Raw genomic sequence first — 25,291 nt, 5'->3', positions numbered from 1 at the left:
AATTCGTTACAATCGGTCCATAATTACGGTCTTAAGCTTGTTTACAATTATTAATGGACGGACACACATCGCTAAATCGCTTTATCTCGTCGAGATATGAATTTTGGCATACCAAATAAGGGGACTAGGACGAACATGTCGTAGTGTTACATAAACTTTTGGAGAGACAATATGTAGCATGGGATAAAAATGCGGTTCTCTACACATAACCCATTATATATTAGGCAGTAGGCCCGTTATCTAGCAAACACTTTATTGCAATTTGCATCAGAGGAAAGGTCAGTAGTTTTTTTCCATTAGGCTACTTTGCGTAATATATATGTCCTCTAGGAATTAAAATATGGACCAAAAATAAAATTTTTATATTTTTCATACAAAAGTTATGGTCCATTTCATCCGCTTAAGAATATCAGATCATCATTCACAATTGTGGGCATCTTTTTCGACCTATACTCTTACCCGGTGCAAACTTTCGTGACTATTGATGTATAATTGGGACTTCTAGCGAGTTTATTATTACACTACAAACAAATAATGGAATACATTAGGCTGTAACTCTGTTATCTTACCATGTACACCAACATAATTTGCATCAATTGAAAGGTCAAGCGCTCCACTTTCAAATATATCTCACTTGTCCGGAATGTCACTTCCAGGAATTAAGATATAAGCTGTATATTAAAAATTTTCACAATTTTCACACAAAAGTTTTGGTCCATTTAACCCTCTAACCATTATCCGATCGCCATCTCAAATTGCAAGCTTCTCCTTTGTGGTATACTCTTACCTTATTTAAAATTACGCGTTGATCGGACTATTATTGAGACCTACAGAGCCGCTAGAAAATTGGATAAATATTATGTTTTTGGTCCATTTCACCCCCTAAATATTTCACGATCATCACCAAGAAGAATAGGGATCTATTCTGATCTGAACCCAACCTCCATACAAAATTTCGTGACGATCGGTCCATAATTGCGGCCTGGAGCGTGTTTACAAAATATAATGGACAGACGGACGGACGGACGGACGGACGGAGGGACGGACGGACACACATCTCAAAATCGCTTTATCTCGTCGAGATATGAAGATTGGTATACCACATTGGGGGTCTCCGACGAATATTTCGCGGTGTTACATGAATTTTTACCAAAACAAACTTATAATACCCTTTTCCACATTGTGGTATAGGGTATAAAAAAAGAAAACCCAAATACAACACAACAAGAAAAAAACAAGTAAGAAAAGACTATAGGCGGACAGGGCCGACTATCTGATACCCTACTCCAGTACCTTTGCATGATCTTTTGGCGAATAATAATACATTTTTTAAACAAGGATACTTTTTCAAGCATCCTCACACGGGTTAAGATGCAGGCAACATATAAAAAATTGCGTGTACTTTAAATTATCTATACCATATCGACCACATTATTGACATCATTTGTATACAAGACCGATCACATACTTTACGTTGAGGGGTCAAAAGTTCCTCTTTTATATAATTTAGTTCCACAGAACTACAATATACCGTTTGAAATGTATCACACAAGATGTATAGTCCATTTGACTCACTAAATATGTAGCTCATGAGCAATATCTAAAAGTAAGGTTCGTCCTTGTCATAAGGTCCCGAATTCCATGCGAAATTTTTTGACGATTGGTATATGATAGCGTTCTGAAGATTCATAACAATTTATAATAAACATACGGGCCGACAAACATATAAACCCAGGTGGGACCAATATTTACTATTGAATAAAACCAAAAGTAGCATAAAAACTTTAAGACGCTGTAGATAAATTAAAATCTTGGATTTTCTCTGTCACGATTCCGACAATTTCTTAACATCTTAAAATGACAATTTGTCGGATGGAAGAAAAAGATATTTCTTTAACAAGTAAGAAACGACTATAGATGGACGGGACTGGCCATGTGATACCCTATACCACTATATCTGGGGACTATATCTCCGCGGAATTTCTTTTCCATAATTGCGACTTGTTGCTGCCGTCCGGTAATATATACATAACATTTTGTACATTGTCATTACTAGAAGGTCCAAGAGCTAAATGGTGTATTCTACACAAATTAAATGAAAATTGGTACCACCCAATGTGTGTCTGGAACCAATATTTCGAGGTGTTAAATGATTTTTTTTTTGTGAAACAAACATAATGCCCTCAACACATTATGGTGTAAGACATGATACATAATAAGATATGGAATGAACTTTTCTGCCAAATTCAGGATTAAGAATTTACGAATGAGTTGTTTTATCCATGTGTGACAGTAATATGATTTATTTACTCGAAATATTAGGAATGCTATACTTAGGCACCAAAATTTCAAGGTATAACATTACGATTGAGCAAAATCAAAAATTATGCAGAAGTTTAAAGACTCCGCATCACCTAGATTATTCCAATTTCCTTCAATGTAAAAACGTAGAATTTCCCTGTCGTGGTTTCTCCACCATGATAGCGACAATTTCTTTATAATGAAGGCGACATTTTGTAGTATGAAATAAAAATGTAGGTTTTTACACACAACAAACAACTAATGCATTATAACAATGAGCAGAAAGTAAAATATCAAGAATTAAATTTTAATTAAGTTAATGGTATCTTCATTGACCTAAACTTTTACCTAGTGCAAAATTTTGTTTGCATTGAACTATAACTACGACATTTTCCTGATTCTAATACACTACGCACTGTGAGATCCCTTCATACATTAGGCTGTAACTCTGCCATCGGACCAACTACGTCGACATATATGACATCAATGGAAAGGTCAATAGTTCCTCTACAAAATATCACTTACTGGACAGCAATAGGTCTTCCAAGAAAAAAGATACAGGCTGTACATTAAAATTTTTTACAATTTTCACAAAAAAGTTTTGGTCCATTTAACCTGCTAAATATTATCTGGTCATCTTCGGAGATTGCAAGCTTCTTCTTTGCCATGAACTCAAACCCAATTTAAAATTTCCCGTCGATTGGACTATTATTGCGCCCTACAAAATCGGGTAAAAATTTTGTTTTTGGTCCATTTCACCTAAATGTTTCAATGTCATCACCAATTAAAATAGCGATCTACTCTGATGTGAAGCCGACCTCCATACCAAATTTCGTGACGATCGGTCCATAATTGCGGCCTGGAGTTTGATTACAATTTATAATGGACAGACGGACACACGGACGGACGGACGGACGGACACACATCGCTTTATCTCGTCGAGATATGAAAAATGGTATACCACATTAGGGGTCTACGACGAATATTTCGCGGTGTTACATGAATTTTTAGCAAAACAAACTTATAATACCCTTCCCACATTGTGGAGTAGGGTATAAAAACAAAACAGTGAGCATTCACCATAAATAAGGAGAGCAAATCGGTGAAATACAGTGAGAGTACTTACATTGAAATCTCTCGCGCCAAACGTCAATAATAATCGACGTTGAAATAAACGCGCTCCTCTAAAAAGGCTTTTTTTACGTTCATAACACATTTATGCCTAAAAGTATACTATCGAAAGCAATCAATATCGATATTACCCAATAGAAAGTGTCATTAAGACAACATTGATGAATCGTGCACGACATTTCTAATTCGTTCACGACCCTTTGCAGACAGCCCTTTAGGATCTTTGACGACTTTTTCACACAAGTGTCCCAGTATTCATGCACGACAACTTGGGCGACAAGGTAAGCGAAGCTGTCGTCGATGACGACTTGGAAGACAAAAACCCGTCATTTCGTTGACGCCATTGTCTTGCTATTTGTCATTAACGACCCTACTAAAGACAATTTCATTTTGTTGTCGTGTGTCAATTTTTTATTTTTATTGAATTATAAAATACATGTACTATGTCAACAAATTTTATCTTAAATTAATTATACTTTATTCCCTCATGTTCTGCATGTCACCACCTTCTTCCAGCTTTACCATGCCTCACTTCTTCCCCAGCCCACTGAGGGGGCAATCTCCTTGACTTTGTGGATTCTGCAAAAAAAAGGATATTATAAATGACTGTTGTAAATAACCACTGATATATTCAAAAATCTTGGGTGCCACCGTGGTGCAATGGTATGCACACCCGCCTTGCACGCAGAAGGTCGTGGGTTCGATTCTCCGGCTAGGCAACATCAAATTTTCAACGGTGGCAAAATACCCCTCAGTAATGTTGGCGACATTTCCTGAGTATTGCAGCCATATAAAACTTCTCTACAAGTGGTGTCTTAAGACACGCCGTTCGGACTCGGCGATAAACTGTAGGTCCCATATCACTGAGCTAATATGAATCGGTGTGCACTCATTAATATGAGAGAAGTCTCCCTTGTTCCGACTAGGATGTTTGTGGAACAATTATTATTATTCGAAAATCTTACTATATACCACGTGCTTCATATTGCGATTTTCAAAGATCGTCATGCCTTCAACCTAAATACACGTATTTAAAGAATAACTACAATTGTTGTTAATGGAATTTAATCTACTTATTCGTACTTACCATTTTTAGTTAATGCACTTTGTATGAATAATAATTGTATACGTCGTGATGCGGTTTCCAAATTTTTTGGTTTTGTAATATGTATTAAATTTATTACAAATAGAAAATTGAATATTTTCATAAATATATGTGCAATTATTTCAAAGCTCGCTTTTTTAGCATTTTTTGAGTTTGTTGCCAAGACACAATGCAAGACATGGTCATGCAAGTTGTCGTACATGACAATTTCATAGATTTCGTCAACGAATCTTCGACGAAAATGTCATCAACGATTCGATTTTCTATTGGGTACCTATATTCAGTCACACACACTTGTTAATAATTACAAAATGACTGAATCTAACGATTTAAATATTACGCAGATGAATCTCTTTGTAGAAAATGAGGGCGTAATAAAGGACACAAGAGCCCCTAAACGTGACAGAGAGAGCTTAAATCTACTTTCTAATGGCAATTGTTCAAAAACACCGAAAATATCCGATTCGCCTTTTCGCCTGGTCCAAATTCTTGATGAGCGTTTCACGAAGTTGAGTGATAGATTAAAGAGTGACGTTAAAACGATGCTAAGAGACACTGAAAATCGAATTCTGGAAGAATTTAATAAGAACTTATCTGTCATCAGAGCCGACTTGGATGATGTCTTGTCGAGAGTCTCAAATCTTGAAAAAAAATCCTGTGAATGTGAGGTCATCAAAGCGGAAATAGTCACGCTGAAGACGGAGTTGCTAAAGCAAGAAAATTCGCATGTGGCCTGCGAAATAAGAGTGAACTGCATTCCATTTGTCAAAGATGAAAACCTAGCCCTCGTCTTTGATAGCATCTGTCGATTAATTAATATCAACACTCCTTGCACAAAATACATTCACCGCTTACAAAACAAAAATAATACCAAGAATGTAAATTCTCCGGATGGTGTTATCATAGTAAAATTTATGTCGCCCTATGATAAAAACTTCTTTCTGAAGTCACTTGCAATCTTCAAGGAAGCCAACAAAAACAAACTTTTCAACTTCAAGATGCTATTCATCTAACAAAGAAGGGGATGATTCAATCAGCATATACATTTCGGGGCCTGGTTTACATCAAAGGTCCCAACTGCAATGATCCAATATGCGTGTATGATCCTAAAATACTTGATCAATTTCGTACAACAGAAACCTTGTCGAGTATGGTGTCGCAAAACCAACAATAATGAAATCCTTACGCTATGGAGATGTTTTTATATTTTCTCTAATATTTTATTAATTTACAAATTTTCAATCTTATTATTAATTACATTTTTACATAAAATATTTTATATATATCAATGTTTATTCTCTTATTCTTCAACATTTTTAATTTCAAAACTTTATTATTAGGGTGGGGCGATTTGTGTGGAAGGAAAAAAACCTTAATTAGCCCTTCGCGTTTCCGATTCCTGGGATTGAACTGAGAAAAAAAGTCCACTGGACCATATATCTACCGTGAAAATCGAGCCTCCCGATTTTGACTTTAAGTTTTTTATTGACGTTTTTTAGATATTTTGGCATATAACAGCCAAACCATTGAGATTTTCGATTCAACACAAAGACAAAAATTGTAGCCAAGACAGTAATTGAAAACTCTCTAATACATTGCAAAAGCACTGGAACGCTCCCTCAGGCAGTTTTGGCCTTGAGAAGGTGCAAACTTTTCGAAAAATGTCGATAAATGACACTGTGCTACCAAAGTGGACCAGAAAAAGATTCAAGTGTTCTGATGCAAAATTATATCGTGTTGGGATGCATGGACAACGACAATGAATTTAGTTCGTTGGGATCACTTCGTTTTATTTTTTTATAACGGTAAAAGTAGTGAAAATCTGGGTTTCTTACATTTTCAAATTTAAACGGACATATCTTCTTTTTTTCACAACGGATTTCTAGTGATCCTTCTTCCTTTTAAAGGGTGAATAACATCTTTAAAACAAGTTATTTGTTTTAATTGGTTAACAAATGGCTAAGTTATAGTGGTTTAAGTCTGAAAACCCCCTCAAAAATACTATAAAGGAAATTCTCATAATTCTGTAAATAATTATTGAACAAAACAAAAAAACATTATATTTTTGAAAATTATGAGAATTTCCTTTATAGTTTTTTTTGAGGGGGTTTTCAGACTTAAACCATTATAACTTAGCCATTTGTTAACCGATTTAAACAAATAATAACTTGTTTTTATGATATTATTCTTACTTACTTACTTAGCTGGCCCATTACAGAACATTTGTTCTATAGGCCGAACTAAGAAGAGATCTCCATTCCTCTCTATTTGTTGCTTTGCACTCTGGAATACCGCGCCTTGTCATCTCATCATCCACTTGTTTGCGCCATCTATTCCTTGGCCTGCCAATTCTGCGTGCACCGCCATGTGGCATGTATTCATACGCCTTTTTAGCGGGTTCATCATCGCTCATTCTTATGATATGGCCTAGCCAACGCAATCGCTGCATCTCGATACGTTTAACAATATTGATGTCGTTGTATAGCAGATACAGCTCGTGGTTCATGCGACGTCGATATTCACCGTCAACGCAGATTGGTCCGTAGATCTTTCGAAGAATTTTTCTCTCAAACACACCAAGCACTGCCATGTCTGCTTGCGCAAGTACCCAGGCTTCGGAGCCATACATCAGCACGGGTAGTATCAGTGTTTTGTAGAGCGTTATTTTTGTTTGACGAGATGTGGCTTTGTTTTTAAACTGCTTACTTAATCCAAAGTAGCATCTGTTGGCCAATACAATTCTTCTTTTTATTTCACAACTGATGTCGTTTGTTGTGTTGACGGAGGTGCCGAGGTAGACGAAGTCTTTTACTACCTCAATATTATAGGAACCAACTTCCACAGTCGGTCCGAGCTCAATGGACGCATTGCGCGTCGACACCATCAACTTGGTCTTCTCACCGTTTACCGCCAGACCCACTTTAGCAGATTCTCCTTCGACCTTTATAAAGGTATCAGTTACTTCTTTTACTGATCGACCCATGATGTCTATATCATCAGCATAAGCAAGTAACATGTGACTATTGGTGTAGATTGTGCCACTTCTTTTGACGTTTGCCTCTCGTATAACCTTTTCTAGCAGGATGTTGAAGAGGTCACACGAAAGGCTGTCTCCTTGTCTGAAACCTCTTTTGGTACCAAACTCTTCGGAGAGGTTCTTTCCTATTTTAACTGAGGACCTCGTGTCAGTTAAAGTCATTTTACAAAGCCGGATGAGCTTTGCGGGAATACCAAATTTAGACATGGCTTGGAATACCTTTGAGCGCAGCGGACTGTCGAAGGCTGCTTTATAATCGACAAAAAGGTGGTAGGTGTCGATCTGCATCTCTTGGGTCTTCTCCAGGATTTGCCGCAGGGTAAATATCTGGTCAATGGTGGACTTGCCAGGTCTAAAGCCGCATTGGTATGGTCCAATAATCTCGTTGACCATTGGCTTTAGTCGTTCGCACAATATCCCTGACACGATCTTGTAGGCAATAGGGAGTAGACTTATGCCCCTATAGTTAGAGCATACAGTCTTATCTCCCTTCTTGTGGACGGGGCACAGGATACTCAGGTTCCAATCGTCGGGTACTCGTTCTTCCTGCCAGATGGTGCTAACTAGCTGATGAATACACCTTATCAGCGTGTCGCCTCCGGTTTTGAACAGCTCTGCTGCCTTATTATTCTTCAGCCGATTTATTGCTGTCTTTACCTCATCTTGGCTGGGCGGTATACATTCAATACCATCTTCTGGGATTGGGACTGTGGTATCTTCGTCGTCTTCGCTGCTATTGGATACCAACAGATTTGAAAAATGTTCTTTCCATATCCTGAGTACACTATCTGTATCAGTTACCAAATTACCTTGCTGGTCTCTACAGGAGGATGTGCCTGTACCAAAGCCATCAGTTTGATGCTTGACTCTTTGGTAGAATTTTCGGACTTCATTCTGGCTCCTGTACATCTCGATTTTTTCACACTCCCGCTTTTCCATCTCTCTCTTTTTCCTGCGGAAAAGACGTTTCTCCTCTCTCCTTTTCTCCCTGTATCTCTCTCGTGCGCTACGCGTTGCTACGGATTGTAAAGTAGCCTTATATGCCGCATTTTTCTCTTCGGTGGCAGCACGACACTCCTCATCATACCATGGATTCCTTGGTGGAGGTCTCTGGTATCCAAGTATGGATTTTGCGGCTGTTTGCATGGAGTGGGCAATGCTTTGCCATTGCGCTGATATGTTATCGGGATGAGGAGGGCTTTGATTAAGCAATTGGGCTAGTTGAGTGGAATATGCTGTGGCTATCTGTTGTGATTGCAGCTTACCGATGTCTAACTTTCGTGTTGTGTCTGTTCGTACTTTGTTTGCTACGTTTAAGCGGGTGCGTACCTTTGCTGCAACAAGGTAGTGGTCCGAATCAATGTTTGCGCCTCGGAACGATCGTACATCCAACACGCTCGATGAATGTCTTCCATCTATCACAACATGATCAATTTGGTTTCTTGTTTTCTGATCTGGAGACAGCCAGGTGCCCTTATGAATATCGAGATGATTAAATCTGGTACTGCTAACTACCATGTTTTTTGCAGCTGCAAAGTCTATCAGTCTCATACCATTGTCAGATGTTTCACTGTGGAGACTGAATTTCCCGACTGTTGGGCCAAAGATATTCTCCTTTCCAATTTTGGCATTAAAATCGCCTAGAATGATTTTAATGTCATGGGCAGGGCAACGTTCATATGTTTCTTCTAAGCGCTCGTAAAATATATCTTTGGTCTGTTCATCCTTTTCTTCAGTGGGAGCATGAGCGCAAATAAAGCTGATGTTGAAGAATTTAGCTTTTATTCGAATTGCAGCAAGTCTTTCATTCACTGGAGTGAAGCTGGATACAAGATGTTTTAGTCTCCGACTAACTACGAATCCACAACCAAACTCATGCTTTACGTCATGGCAGCTATAATACAGTGCGTCACCTTTAGGTGTTGTTGTGACGCCTTTCCCAATCCATCGTATTTCCTGTATGGCAGTAATATCGGTCTTGTACTTTTCAAGTACGTCTGCCAATGCGAAGACTGCACCTTCTCTATAAAGAGTGCGAACATTCCAGGTGCAGATTCGCAGATCATGGTCCTTAAAACGTTTGCGGGGTTCGTCAACTATAGAGGGGTTTGTTTTTCTTTTCTTTCGTTTTTTCATAGTAGGCTGTTTTTTCTAGGGGAGGGTTACTAACCCGACGCCCAAACCCAAGTTTTTAACGTTCTTATGGGTGAACGCGCGGCACATGTTAGCTCACTACCTTTAACGGGTGTTAAAGGCAGTTCCCCAGGTGACACCACGGGGAGGTCAGTGTCCACTTGGGATGAAAGAGGGACCAAGATAAATCCTGGGCTTTGCCATGTTAAAACCGGTCAGGACCGTTCCTTGGTATCTTCCATCCCCTACGTCATGATATTATTCACCCCTTTAAAAGAAAGAAGGATCACTGGAAATCCGTTGTGAAAAAAAGAAGATATGTCAGTTTAAATTTGAAAATGTAATTTTCACTACTTTTACCGTTATAAAAAATAAAACGAAGTGATCCCAACGAACTAAATTGATTGTCGTTGTCCATGCATCCCAACACGATATAATTTTGCGTCAGAACACTTGAATATTTTTCTGGTCAACTTTTGTAGCACAGTGTCATTTATCGACATTTTTCGAAAAGTTTGCACCTTCTCAATGCCAAAACTGCCGGAAGGAGCGCTCCAATGCTTTCGCGATGCATTAGAGAGTTCTTAATTACTGTCTTGGCTACAATTTTTGTATTTGTGTTGGATCGAAAATCTCAATGGTTTGGCTGTTATATGCCAAAATATCCAAAAACGTCAATAAAAAATTTAAAGTCAAAATCGGGAGGCTCGATTTTCACGGTAGATATATGGTCCAGTGGACTTTTGTGCTCAGTTCAATCCCAGGAATCAGAAACGCGAAGGGCTCATTAAGGTTTTCAAATCGCCCCGGCCTATTTATTATATATCTCCGCCTTTTTACGTATGTAGATAATTTTTATCACATTTTCCAGTTATACACAGTGCTGATTTCTGCCCCTCCGGTTTATTTAATAACGATGCAATTGGGTAGATCAAGAAGTAATTCCAGAGACGTAAGTTATAACTTAGTTAGAATCCTAGCTAAGCAAAGAGAAGGATTAAATATATGCCATTTTAATTCACAGAGTCTAGTGAATAAGACTGACAAATTTAAGTACATCTTTGAAAACTCAGGCATAGATATACGGGTATGTGATGAAAACCGAATCGACTCGATTTGCAGAATCGAAATGGTATATAATCGGAGCGCCGTTTATGATATATATAGTTTTGCTTCGCAAAATCCCATTATTTGAATAATATTTTTAAAATCCATTTTCAATTTCATTAAAATATTCACTAAAATTAGAGATATACGATTTTGATTTATGGCAAAACGAGTCGAATCGTTTTCCATCACATACCCGATAGTGTGTGTTTCCGAAACTTGGCTCAACTCTTCAATTCCTTATTCCCGAATCGGTTTAGATGGAAATACTATGTTCCGTTCAGATAGAGAACGTCGTGGAGGAGGTGTAGCTATGCTCTCCAAAAACAATGTTAATGCCAAAGTCCAATGACGGCGATAAAATTGAGCATGTGTTTATTGAAGTCAAATCTGAAAACAAAAAAATTTTAATTGGTTGTATTTATATATCGCCCAAACAATAATATCAGCCTTACCATTCTCTAAGATACTCTTCGAGAGTTAACACTGGGTTATCACGATGTTGTAATCACATGTGACTTAAACTCGAATATACTTGTAGATTCCACTTTGATCAACAAAATGACGGAATTAGGCTTATATACTGCGAATAAAACCACCCCTACCCATTTTTCCTCTACTTCCAACACCCTCCTAGACTTATTCTTTACTAATAATCCCCCTAATATCCTCCTCTATGACCAAGTTTCTGGACCTTGTTTTTCAAAACATGACCTAATTTTTCTCATCTACAACATTGATACTCTCCCTTCTGAACAAATCTATTACTATCGTGACTATAATCGATTGGACTACACGGTGTTAGATAATAAGTGGCATCAAATTAACTGGAATGAAATATATAACTTAAATTCAGTTGATCAACAGCTACAATTCATTCAACAAAGTATTATTTTTCTTTACAATGAGGCCATACCTGTAAAAACTGGTATGGTTCAACTCAGATATTAAAACTCATATTGCAGATAGAGATAGATCATATTACAGGTGGAAACGTTATAAGACATCTGAACTCTATGAGGAATTTCGTTCAGCCCGTAAGAGATTAAATTACCTCATTAATCTTGCCAAAACGGAATATTATTCAACTAGGTTCAATTGTGCATTAGATTCCAAGAGTAAATGGAGAATTATTAACGAAATTGGAATTGGTAAGAACAAGGCGTCTACTCCTTTCCAAGGTGATCCTGATGACCTCAACAAATCCTTCGTCAATATACGCACAATACCTGCTAATCCTTCTTTTCATAACACTCATAACAAAATATCTGATGATAATATACTTGCCGATGGATCTTTTGTGTTCAGATACGTTACTTTCGATGAAGTAATCCGCATTGTTGGAAATCTTAGGTCTAATGCTATTGGCTCAGATGGCATTGATCCAAAGTTCATACATCTACTACTGCCTAACCTTTTACCTTATTTAACCTTTTTCTTCAATACTATTTTGACAACAAGCAATTTTTCCGCCCTTTGGAAACTTGCCAAAATTGTTCCTGTTTCGAAATCACCTAGTGAATACCAGCCTTTTGCAATTTTGCCTTATATATCAAAAGTCTTTGAGAAACTTCTACATATACAAATATCTGAATATCTTAATAGAAATTCATTGTTATCTGATGTGCAGTCAGGATTTAGACACAATCACAGTTGTATAAGCGCGTTACTAGAGGTATCGGAGTCAATAAGGAGTGATATCGACCAAAACAAGACATGCTTTCTTGTCCTATTAGACCATTCCAAAGCCTTTGATACAATCGACCGGTAACCTCTATATTAAATTCCAGCGTTTTTTCAACTTTTCTAATACATCAACAAATCTTATCAAGTCGTATTTGTCTAACCGGTCGCAATCAGTTTACTCCAGATAATCTACATCCAAACCTCTACCTGTACGCAGGGGTGTTCCACAAGGATCCATTTTGGGTCCTTTACTATTCAGTTTGTATGTAAATGACCTACCCAGTCAACTAGACCACAGCAATGTGCACATGTACGCAGATGATGTGCAAATTTTCTTAAGCAATAATGAGTACTATGTAGATCACTCCATTCATAAACTGAATGGTGATCTTGACAAAGTCTGTAAGTGGGCTAGCGCAAATGGCCTTCTCCTTAACCCAAACAAATCAAAATGTCTGCTTATACATAAGAATAAAAAACAGCAAATGGAAAACTTTGATATACTAGTAAATCAAGAAAAAATTGAAATTGTTTCGAGTGCAAAAACCTGGGTGTAATATTTAACTCTGCGCTTAGCTGGTCAAATCACATTAATCAGCTGGTGGGACAAACATTTTCAAAATTACGTGCCTTATGGCTAACGCACTCCTATACCCTCTTCCATATTCGACGACTCTTTGCTAAAACGTTTCCGGTACCTGGCTTGATATACGGATCTGAACTTTATTCAAACTGTGATTCCGTTTGCAGACGTAAATTAAATGTGGCTTTCAATAGCATTATACGTTACGTCTATGGACTGAGAAGCATTCAGCATATGTCCCAGTACTCTCGTTCTCTTTACGGTATCAGTTTCAACTCCTTTCTCCATATGAAATCTTTATTATATCTTCACAAAATTATTGGTAAAACAAATACCATTATACCTTTTTAACCGAATACAATGTGCAAGATCCGATAGGGGAAAGATAATCACTCCTCTTATATGGAGAAGTAGACAATCACAGTGGCATTTCTTTATCAGAACAATCCATCTCTGGAATACCCTACGCCATGATCTGCAGTGTATCAGCAGTGTGTATATCTTTAAGGAAAAGATTTATTGCTATTTTCAACGATTGGATACAGTCGCCTAATATACTTTTTTCGCTATCAATGTATTCATTTATATTTAATTAATATGTTAAATTACCTTTTTCTTTATATAAATTGCATTCAATTCAAATTAGATTTTGTAAAATATTAAGCTGGATATGTATCTTTTTAATTGTAATCCTGCATTTTAATTTATAAGATATTTTCTTGTTGTGCAGGAAGAAGAAATAAATAAATAGATGTGCAGATGGATGGGCAGACAGACGGACACACATAGCCAGATCGACTCAGCTCATTGAGACATTCACTTTGGTATATACACTCTGTTTCATGTCAATAGCGCATTTCAAGTTGTTTTTTGTTACTTGAGTTTAGTCGATATCCGTGGAATAACCTCTACAAAGTTTATATATCTTGTTTTGTAATTATATGAAGTATCTTTCAACAGAAAGTTTGGCTTCGATAACGTACCGTTATATATTTTTTTAATTTTCTTTCAAAAATCCCAAAAGTTGTACGGTTTAAATTGTTTCATCGGAATAGCACATGTTTTAATAACTTGAGTAAAAATGTAAATTTTGAATGCTACTGTTACGATTCTTTTAAATTGGAATAAATAAAAGCTATTTCAAGTTTAAAACGCTAAAATTGGTCGAATTATGACTTTAATACCGGGGAAACAAGACCTTATTGAAAGATGTGGACTTTAATTGTCCATAATACGTTAACGCATAAATTGGCAGTTTCTTCGTAGTTTTATAAAAACTAAAGAAAAACGAAGGATTGAAGAAGGATCTTGCAAAATAAACTTGAAATTCTACTGAAAATGGGGTATTTTTGATCGAGAAACTTCAAATTCCTACGACTTCTATTCCATAATAAGGGTCAATGATGGCATTAAGATAAGTTAATCATTAAAATATCAGGTGATTGTTATCGCTCTGAGTCTGAGCGAACATACTATAAAGAAAAAGCGAGGTCTTTTCTATACACAGAAAGAAACAAAGTGGAATTTCTGTAGCAGGTATAATCTATATATAAAAGAGTAGTGAGGTGAGTGACTGACTGACTGACTGATTCATCAACGCCCAGACGAAACGGCTAAATTTAGTACAATTTGGATTTGGGTGATAGAATAGAGCTGGAATCCTGAAATTTGGAATGAGGGTCACTGATGAAGATTAACAAAGATGGACCAAAGTCGAAAATTACTAAATAGTACTAAATTTAGTACAATTTGGATTTGGGTTAACGGATAGAGCTGGAATCCTGACATTTGGAAAGAGGGTATCTGATGAAGAGCAACAAATATGTTATTGTACATTCAAACCATACGTTTACGAAAAGTACTAAATTTAGGACATATTGAATTTGAGCTGGAATCCTGAAGTTTGGAATGAGGGTTACTAATGAAGAGTAAGAAAGATGTTCCAAAGGGTTTTTGGAAATTCGAATCATAAGTTTACGAAGTGTATTATATGGTACAAAATTAAGTACAATTTGAGTTTGAGAGAACGGATAGAGTTGTTAGTTAGTAGTTTTTGATATTTATTTATACGAGAAGTTCTAAATAGTTCACTAATTTGTTTTAGGGGAACAGATAAAGCTCGAATAGTAAAGTGCGATTGGGATATAGTTGGGATATAAATAGGTTCTTTTTTGAAACTTAAACTTATGTGTAGGAAAAGTATTACATTTGGTACTACTTTGGTATTGTATAAAAGGATTGGATTTAAATTCCAAATTTGTGTATAAGGGTCAATGTTTTTGTTTAGGTAAGGAGTTTTTAAATGCGTACAAAATCTGAAATTATGTAAGGACGTCGCTGAAATAAAGTCCTGAGTTTGAAAAATGAATATTGTTCCATTGATTATATGTTCACAGAAGGCGGTTTCTAAATAATGTACTGAAATCAAGCAGTCAAACGTGAAGTATCTTTTCAACAAAAAGTTTTTTTGTTTTAAACGTTTTAGGAAGTTAAGGACCACGTCTATGCGACAATTTTATGTTGTCAGGGGAAACAAGAGGCCTAAAAAATTTACATTTATGTATATGTTAAGGCATGCACATTAAGCAAATTTTTTTGAAACAAGTTTTCAAAACTTTCATTGTGCATATTCCGAAAATACAGCTGCTTCGCATGCAAAATATGCATACAATCTTCAAAATGCTCCAAATCATCAAAATGTACGTCCTAATAAATGTGAGAGAATTCAAGGTCAAAATTTAAAACATAAAAATGGGAAACTATAGGTATGTTATATTTCTAAAATTCCCAAAGTCGATATGTAGATATAGAAAACGTGGATTTCTATGACCATTTTGAATACCGAAAATTTTACGGGCCTATTCGCGTTCGAAACCGCTGAAAGTAGAACCCTGAATTTTGAATGTACGCTATTGTTATGAAAGGTTAAGATAAAATTTAAATTTTATTTATTTATATTTTATTCCCTTTCCGCATACGAAGTAGCGGGTATTTGCTAGTGAATATTATAAGGAAAAACCAGTAGACAATTCCCGAGCAAAATAATCATTATCTCCAGGTTCTCGATGCCAGAAACTTTCACTTCTTGGTTCTACTGGAAGAGAAGAACTTAATAGACCATCTGTTTTGCCGAGGTGACCGCCTTATGGAATCGGAAAGTACAAAATATTGCAGTACAAAGATAACCTATCTCCAGTTTAGGTCTGTGTAAGAAATCTGACCTATTTTCTTTCTGTGTATGGGAAGGACCTCGTTTTTTTCTTTATAGTATGTTGGCTTAGACTTAGAGCAATAACAATCACCTGATATTTTAATGATTAACTTATCTTAATGCCATCATTGACCCGTATTATGGAACAGAAGTCGTAGGAATTTGAAGTTTCTGGATCAAAAATACCCAATTTTCAGTCCTTCGTTTTTCTTTAGTTTTCTTTTATAAAACTAAGAAGAAACTGTCAATTTATGCCAAATTGTTAACGTATTATAGACAATTAAAGTCCACAGCTTTCATAAGGTCTTATTGCCCCGGTATTAAAGTCATAGTTCGACCAATTTTAGCGTTTTAAACTTGAAATAGATTTTCTTTATTCCAATTTTAAAGAATCGTAACAGCAGCATTCAAAATTTACATTTTTACTCAAGTTATTAAAAAATGTGCTATTCCGATGAAACAATTTAAACTGTACAACTTTTGGGATTTTTGAAAGAAAATTAAAAAAAAAATTACAGCGGTACGTTATCGAAGTCAAACTTTCTGTTGAAAGATACTTCATAAAATTACAAACCAAGATATATAAACTTTCTCGAGGTTATTCCACGGATATCAACTAAACTGAAGTAACAAAAAGCAATTTGAAGTGTGCTATTGATATGAAACAGTGTGTATATGTATGGGTCTACGACCATTATTTTGATGCGTTACAAACTTTTTGGCCAAAGCCAACTTATAATACCCACCTCACATAGTGGTGTAGGGTAGGGCTATAACCAAAAAATACCACGTCAGTACCATGTGCGGAATATTGTCCTGATAACGAAAAAGCGTGTTTTAGTTCGATTCGGTGAAAAAAAAGTTTCCACACCAACTGCGATTACTAAAGCCCTTTTGAAATTTTTTTCTATTTAAAAATTTAAATCTGTTTTGTTTAAATATTTATAGGAAACAAATACAATTCTCACAGGCAAAGTCATTAAAAACAGTCTGTAACTTTCGCGAATTCGTTGCAAATGACCACATATTCTCTTGTCCGATGGGTATAATAAATACAAACATAAAATTCGCGAGTTTATGAAAAAAAATACAATATTGTCAAAGGTACATTAAATGCTCTGAAATGTCGCGATTTGATAAAAAATTGGTCCAGAATGGTTTGATATAGATTTTAAATTAGATAAAAACTATTAATAAGTAATTACGAAAAGCGTATATGTCATCATAATAAATACAATTAAATAATGCATTACTGAACTTCAATGTATTTGGTGCGGAAACTTTTTTCGCGATAGAGAAAATATGACACCGTATTTCATAGTAGTTTTTCATTCTCTAAACGGCTATGCGGTGGTATTTCTGATATTAGCAAAAATTGCAATAAAGTTATAACCCTAGTGTAGGGTATAAAAATGGAAAAATGGGATGTATTGCTGACTATTGCGATATCTCCGTTATTTGGATACCTACGCCAACCTGCTTTACATCATTGAAATGATGGGATTTTTACTTTCATTGTCAGACTTTGCTTTTGGAAGGTCCCAAACCAAAGCTGTGATATTCGTCATTATTATTAAAATCGCAAAAATGAAAAGTTGTGTTCTATTAGCGGCTTTCGCGATATCTTTTGACCACCTACGTTGTTTGACCACCTACGACAACCTACGTAACATCGTTGCAAAGGTGATATTTTCTACTTTCATTAGCAGGTTTTGCTTTTGATATACCCCTTTTAGAAGCGGAGATATTCGCTTTGAAGTAAAACGTTGACTTTTTCTCCAAATAAGTTTTTTTCCCTTTCCGACCCCTGAATATTATCCGACCATCACCAAAAGGCTTCTTTCTCTGTAGGATCCCCATTAACCCCCAAAATTTCGTGACGATCCGATCAAAATTGCGACCTGTAGCGTGATTACAAAAAAAAAAAAAAAATGAAAAAATGGGATGTATTGCCGACTATTGTGATATCTCCATTATGTGGCCACCTACGCCAACTTACTTTGCATCACTGTAAAGATGGGATTTTCTACTTTCATTGTCATACTTTGTTTTTGGAAGATCCCCAACCGAAGCTGTGATATTCGTCATTATAATTAAAATCGCAAAAATAAAAAGTTGGGTTCTATTAGCGGCTATTGCGATATATTCGTTGTTTGATCGCCTACGATAACCTACTTTACATCGTTATAAAGGCGATATTTTCTACTTTCATGACCAGGTTCTGCTTTTGGTATACCCCATATTTAAGCTGAGATATTCGCTTAGAAAAAAAACGTTGTCTTTTTCTCCAAATAAGTTTTTTGCCCATTTTGACCCCTAAATATTATCCGACCATCACCAAAATCAATAGGCTTCTTCATCTGTGCGACCCCCATTAACCCTCATAATTTCGTGACGATCCGATCAAAATTGAGACCTGTAGCGTGATTTCCAAAAAAGTGGAAAAATGGGATGTATTACCGACTATTGCGAAATCTCCGTTATTTGGTAACCTACGCCGACCTAGTTTAAATCATTATAAAGATGGGATCTTCTACTTGCTTTGCTTTTGGAAAGTCCCCAACCAAAGCTGTGATAATCGTCATTATAATTAAAATCGCAAAAATGAAAATTTGGGTTTTATTTGCTACTATTGTGATATCTTCGTTGTTTGATCACCTACGAGAACCTACTTTACATCATTAGAAAGGTGATATTTTCTACTTTTATTGTCAGGTTTTGCTTTTGATATACCCCGTATAGAAGCCGAGATATTCGCTTTGGAAAAAAACGTTGTCTTTTTATTCACATAAGTTTTTTGCCTATTCCGACCCCTAAATATTATCCGACCATCACCAAAATCAATAGGCTTCTTCCCCTCCGGGACCCCCATCAACATCCAAAATTTCGTGACGATCCGATCAAAATTGCGACCTGTAGCGTGATTACAAGGTTTAGATGGATAGACGGACAGACGGACGGACGGACACACATAGCCAGATCGACTCAGCTCGTCGAGACATTCATTTTGGTATATATAAGTATGGCTCTACGACCATTATTTCGATGCGTTACAAACTTTTTGGCCAAAATCAACTTATAATACCCTCACCACATAGTGGTGTAGGGTATAGTCACAAAAATTAAAAGCTGGGTTCTATTGGCGACTATTGCGATATCTTCGTTGTTTGACCACCTACGACAACCTACGTTACATCGTTGTAAAGGTGATATTTTCTACTTTCCTTGTCAGGTTTTGCTTTAGATATACCCATTATAGAAACGGAGATATTCGCTTTGAAATAAAACGTTGACTTTTTCTCCAAATAAGTTTTTTGCCCATTCCGACACCTGAATATTATCCGACCATCACCAACATAAATAGGCTTCTTCACCTCCGGGATCCTCATCAACACCCAAAATTTGGTGATGATCGGATCAAATTTGCGCTCTGTAGCGTGATTACAAAGTTTAGGTGTGCAGATTGATGGACAGGCGGACACACATAGCCAGATCGACTCAGCTCATTGAGACATTCACTTTGGTATATATACATATGTATGGGTCTACGACCATTATTTCGATGCGTTACAAACTTTTTGGCCAAAACCAACTTATAATACCCTCCCCACATAGTGGTGTAGGGTATAAAAATTAAAAAAAAATTAAAAAAAGTGAGCAAAGGCTATAGTCGGGCCGGGGCCGACCATGTGATACCCTACACCACTACCCCTGTACATTTCTTTTAGGGAATATAATCCGACTACCACCAAACATAATATGCCTCTTTCTCTCTGGGACCCCCCATAAGCAACCAAAATTTCGTGACCATCCGATTAGGCTTATATACTGCGAATAAAACCACCCCTACCCATTTTTCCTCTACTTCCAACACCCTCCTAGACTTATTCTTTACTAATAATCCCCCTAATATCCTCCTCTATGACCAAGTTTCTGGACCTTGTTTTTCAAAACATGACCTAATTTTTCTCATCTACAACATTGATACTCTCCCTTCTGAACAAATCTATTACTGTCGTGACTATAATCGATTGGACTACACGGTGTTAGATAATAAGTGGCATCAAATTAACTGGAATAAAATATATAACTTAAATTCAGTTGATCAACAGCTACAATTCATTCAACAAAGTATTATTTTTCTTTACAATGAGGCCATACCTGTAAAAACTGGTATGGTTCAACTCAGATATTAAAACTCATATTGCAGATAGAGATAGATCATATTACAGGTGGAAACGTTATAAGACATCTGAACTCTATGAGGAATTTCGTTCAGCCCGTAAGAGATTAAATTACCTCATTAATCTTGCCAAAACGGAATATTATTCAACTAGGTTCAATTGTGCATTAGATTCCAAGAGTAAATGCAAATAATTTCAGATCATTAAGCTTAACTCTAAACGAGAAAATTAATAAAATCATTAAAAAAAAAAAAAAAAAAAAATGATCTTCGCCCTAACAGGCAAAATTTCAAAAAATAAAAAAATAGGCTGAGCCCGGCTGGGATTTGAACCCACGTCCTTGAAAACATATCAAAAAAATGTTGTCACGGCGTGTTAGCGTTCAAAGCCAAAACTCATAACTTCAAAGGCATCGCAAAAAGCGGTTGTTGTGAAGAAAATACATTTCAAACGGCCAAATATCCGTTAATGTATAAAAACACATTTGCATTTGAAAAACGATAAGTTCTAGGACAGAGAAGCCATTACATAGTCGATACGTCCGAAGATTTGCTTTACCACCAATGAAACCAGGTAACGTAATTTGGTGACTATGTGGGTTCGAGTCCATGGCTTTCCTTTTTCACTTGCAAATAATTTCAGATCATTAAGCTTAACTCTAAACGAGAAAATTAATAAAATCATTAAAAAAAAAAAAAAAATGATCTTCGCCCTAACAGGCAAAATTTCAAAAAATAAAAAAAGTAAATGGAGAATTATTAACGAAATTGGAATTGGTAAGAACAAGGCGTCTACTCCTTTCCAAGGTGATCCTGATGACCTCAACAAATCCTTCGTCAATATACGCACAATACCTGCTAATCCTTCTTTTCATAACACTCATAACAAAATATCTGATGATAATATACTTGCCGATGGATCTTTTGTGTTCAGATACGTTACTTTCGATGAAGTAATCCGCATTGTTGGAAATCTTAGGTCTAATGCTATTGGCTCAGATGGCATTGATCCAAAGTTCATACATCTACTACTGCCTAACCTTTTACCTTATTTAACCTTTTTCTTCAATACTATTTTGACAACAAGCAATTTTTCCGCCCTTTGGAAACTTGCCAAAATTGTTCCTGTTTCGAAATCACCTAGTGAATACCAGCCTTTTGCAATTTTGCCTTATATATCAAAAGTCTTTGAGAAACTTCTACATATACAAATATCTGAATATCTTAATAGAAATTCATTGTTATCTGATGTGCAGTCAGGATTTAGACACAATCACAGTTGTATAAGCGCGTTACTAGAGGTATCGGAGTCAATAAGGAGTGATATCGACCAAAACAAGACATGCTTTCTTGTCCTATTAGACCATTCCAAAGCCTTTGATACAATCGACCGGTAACCTCTATATTAAATTCCAGCGTTTTTTCAACTTTTCTAATACATCAACAAATCTTATCAAGTCGTATTTGTCTAACCGGTCGCAATCAGTTTACTCCAGATAATCTACATCCAAACCTCTACCTGTACGCAGGGGTGTTCCACAAGGATCCATTTTGGGTCCTTTACTATTCAGTTTGTATGTAAATGACCTACCCAGTCAACTAGACCACAGCAATGTGCACATGTACGCAGATGATGTGCAAATTTTCTTAAGCAATAATGAGTACTATGTAGATCACTCCATTCATAAACTGAATGGTGATCTTGACAAAGTCTGTAAGTGGGCTAGCGCAAATGGCCTTCTCCTTAACCCAAACAAATCAAAATGTCTGCTTATACATAAGAATAAAAAACAGCAAATGGAAAACTTTGATATACTAGTAAATCAAGAAAAAATTGAAATTGTTTCGAGTGCAAAAACCTGGGTGTAATATTTAACTCTGCGCTTAGCTGGTCAAATCACATTAATCAGCTGGTGGGACAAACATTTTCAAAATTACGTGCCTTATGGCTAACGCACTCCTATACCCTCTTCCATATTCGACGACTCTTTGCTAAAACGTTTCCGGTACCTGGCTTGATATACGGATCTGAACTTTATTCAAACTGTGATTCCGTTTGCAGACGTAAATTAAATGTGGCTTTCAATAGCATTATACGTTACGTCTATGGACTGAGAAGCATTCAGCATATGTCCCAGTACTCTCGTTCTCTTTACGGTATCAGTTTCAACTCCTTTCTCCATATGAAATCTTTATTATATCTTCACAAAATTATTGGTAAAACAAATACCATTATACCTTTTTAACCGAATACAATGTGCAAGATCCGATAGGGGAAAGATAATCACTCCTCTTATATGGAGAAGTAGACAATCACAGTGGCATTTCTTTATCAGAACAATCCATCTCTGGAATACCCTACGCCATGATCTGCAGTGTATCAGCAGTGTGTATATCTTTAAGGAAAAGATTTATTGCTATTTTCAACGATTGGATACAGTCGCCTAATATACTTTTTTCGCTATCAATGTATTCATTTATATTTAATTAATATGTTAAATTACCTTTTTCTTTATATAAATTGCATTCAATTCAAATTAGATTTTGTAAAATATTAAGCTGGATATGTATCTTTTTAATTGTAATCCTGCATTTTAATTTATAAGATATTTTCTTGTTGTGCAGGAAGAAGAAATAAATAAATAGATGTGCAGATGGATGGGCAGACAGACGGACACACATAGCCAGATCGACTCAGCTCATTGAGACATTCACTTTGGTATATACACTCTGTTTCATGTCAATAGCGCATTTCAAGTTGTTTTTTGTTACTTGAGTTTAGTCGATATCCGTGGAATAACCTCTACAAAGTTTATATATCTTGTTTTGTAATTATATGAAGTATCTTTCAACAGAAAGTTTGGCTTCGATAACGTACCGTTATATATTTTTTTAATTTTCTTTCAAAAATCCCAAAAGTTGTACGGTTTAAATTGTTTCATCGGAATAGCACATGTTTTAATAACTTGAGTAAAAATGTAAATTTTGAATGCTACTGTTACGATTCTTTTAAATTGGAATAAATAAAAGCTATTTCAAGTTTAAAACGCTAAAATTGGTCGAATTATGACTTTAATACCGGGGAAACAAGACCTTATTGAAAGATGTGGACTTTAATTGTCCATAATACGTTAACGCATAAATTGGCAGTTTCTTCGTAGTTTTATAAAAACTAAAGAAAAACGAAGGATTGAAGAAGGATCTTGCAAAATAAACTTGAAATTCTACTGAAAATGGGGTATTTTTGATCGAGAAACTTCAAATTCCTACGACTTCTATTCCATAATAAGGGTCAATGATGGCATTAAGATAAGTTAATCATTAAAATATCAGGTGATTGTTATCGCCCTGAGTCTGAGCGAACATACTATAAAGAAAAAGCGAGGTCTTTTCTATACACAGAAAGAAACAAAGTGGAATTTCTGTAGCAGGTATAATCTATATATAAAAGAGTAGTGAGGTGAGTGACTGACTGACTGACTGATTCATCAACGCCCAGACGAAACGGCTAAATTTAGTACAATTTGGATTTGGGTGATAGAATAGAGCTGGAATCCTGAAATTTGGAATGAGGGTCACTGATGAAGATTAACAAAGATGGACCAAAGTCGAAAATTACTAAATAGTACTAAATTTAGTACAATTTGGATTTGGGTTAACGGATAGAGCTGGAATCCTGACATTTGGAAAGAGGGTATCTGATGAAGAGCAACAAATATGTTATTGTACATTCAAACCATACGTTTACGAAAAGTACTAAATTTAGGACATATTGAATTTGAGCTGGAATCCTGAAGTTTGGAATGAGGGTTACTAATGAAGAGTAAGAAAGATGTTCCAAAGGGTTTTTGGAAATTCGAATCATAAGTTTACGAAGTGTATTATATGGTACAAAATTAAGTACAATTTGAGTTTGAGAGAACGGATAGAGTTGTTAGTTAGTAGTTTTTGATATTTATTTATACGAGAAGTTCTAAATAGTTCACTAATTTGTTTTAGGGGAACAGATAAAGCTCGAATAGTAAAGTGCGATTGGGATATAGTTGGGATATAAATAGGTTCTTTTTTGAAACTTAAACTTATGTGTAGGAAAAGTATTACATTTGGTACTACTTTGGTATTGTATAAAAGGATTGGATTTAAATTCCAAATTTGTGTATAAGGGTCAATGTTTTTGTTTAGGTAAGGAGTTTTTAAATGCGTACAAAATCTGAAATTATGTAAGGACGTCGCTGAAATAAAGTCCTGAGTTTGAAAAATGAATATTGTTCCATTGATTATATGTTCACAGAAGGCGGTTTCTAAATAATGTACTGAAATCAAGCAGTCAAACGTGAAGTATCTTTTCAACAAAAAGTTTTTTTGTTTTAAACGTTTTAGGAAGTTAAGGACCACGTCTATGCGACAATTTTATGTTGTCAGGGGAAACAAGAGGCCTAAAAAATTTACATTTATGTATATGTTAAGGCATGCACATTAAGCAAATTTTTTTGAAACAAGTTTTCAAAACTTTCATTGTGCATATTCCGAAAATACAGCTGCTTCGCATGCAAAATATGCATACAATCTTCAAAATGCTCCAAATCATCAAAATGTACGTCCTAATAAATGTGAGAGAATTCAAGGTCAAAATTTAAAACATAAAAATGGGAAACTATAGGTATGTTATATTTCTAAAATTCCCAAAGTCGATATGTAGATATAGAAAACGTGGATTTCTATGACCATTTTGAATACCGAAAATTTTACGGGCCTATTCGCGTTCGAAACCGCTGAAAGTAGAACCCTGAATTTTGAATGTACGCTATTGTTAT

This window comes from Musca autumnalis, unplaced genomic scaffold, assembly GCF_047663935.1.
Source record: "Musca autumnalis isolate F117 unplaced genomic scaffold, ASM4766393v1 scaffold_1, whole genome shotgun sequence".
In the NCBI taxonomy this organism is placed as follows: domain Eukaryota; kingdom Metazoa; phylum Arthropoda; class Insecta; order Diptera; family Muscidae; genus Musca; species Musca autumnalis.
This window is presented reverse-complemented; position numbering follows the sequence as displayed.